Here is a 544-nt window from a genome sequence, read left to right as displayed (position 1 = left end):
GGAGACGGAGGGGGCGGAGCAGGTCTGATTTCTCCCCGGAGGACGCAAACCCCTCCCCCTCCTTCCCTGTCTTAAAGGTAAAGCCGAGAGCTCTCTGCTGCCCCCCAGCGGCTCCTTCTGGAGAGACTGAGTGCTCCTGGGTCCTAGATTTAGAGGGGAAGGGAATTTAGAGATGAGCAAGTCGTGTGCCATTTTACGGAGGAGGAAGCTGAGGTCGAGACAGGGGGAAGGCCTTGTTCAAGGTCACTTAAGGAATAAGTTAGCAAAATCGGGTTCCAAGGCACCAGAGAGGTTTCTGGCCCTGAGTCGACCCACCCCCAATCCCAGCCCGAACTTTGCCTCTGAGTCTGTCTGGATCTTTCTCCGCACGGGGGCTCCTTCACTTCTCCTTCCTCTACTTCTATCCTGTTCGCCTTTGCCAGGGCTCCTAAAGCGCTGCGGAGGCCAAACTGGCTCCATGGGTGGCTGATGAGCCTGAACCTCCTATCGGGACCCAACCCCACGAAATGGGTAGCTGAAAAATGGGCACTAGAGGGCGACCATA

Source organism: Trichosurus vulpecula, chromosome 4 (assembly GCF_011100635.1).
Source record: "Trichosurus vulpecula isolate mTriVul1 chromosome 4, mTriVul1.pri, whole genome shotgun sequence".
NCBI classification, from domain to species: Eukaryota; Metazoa; Chordata; class Mammalia; order Diprotodontia; family Phalangeridae; genus Trichosurus; species Trichosurus vulpecula.
The sequence above is the reverse complement of the archived record's forward strand: the minus strand, read 5'-3'. Positions refer to the sequence as shown.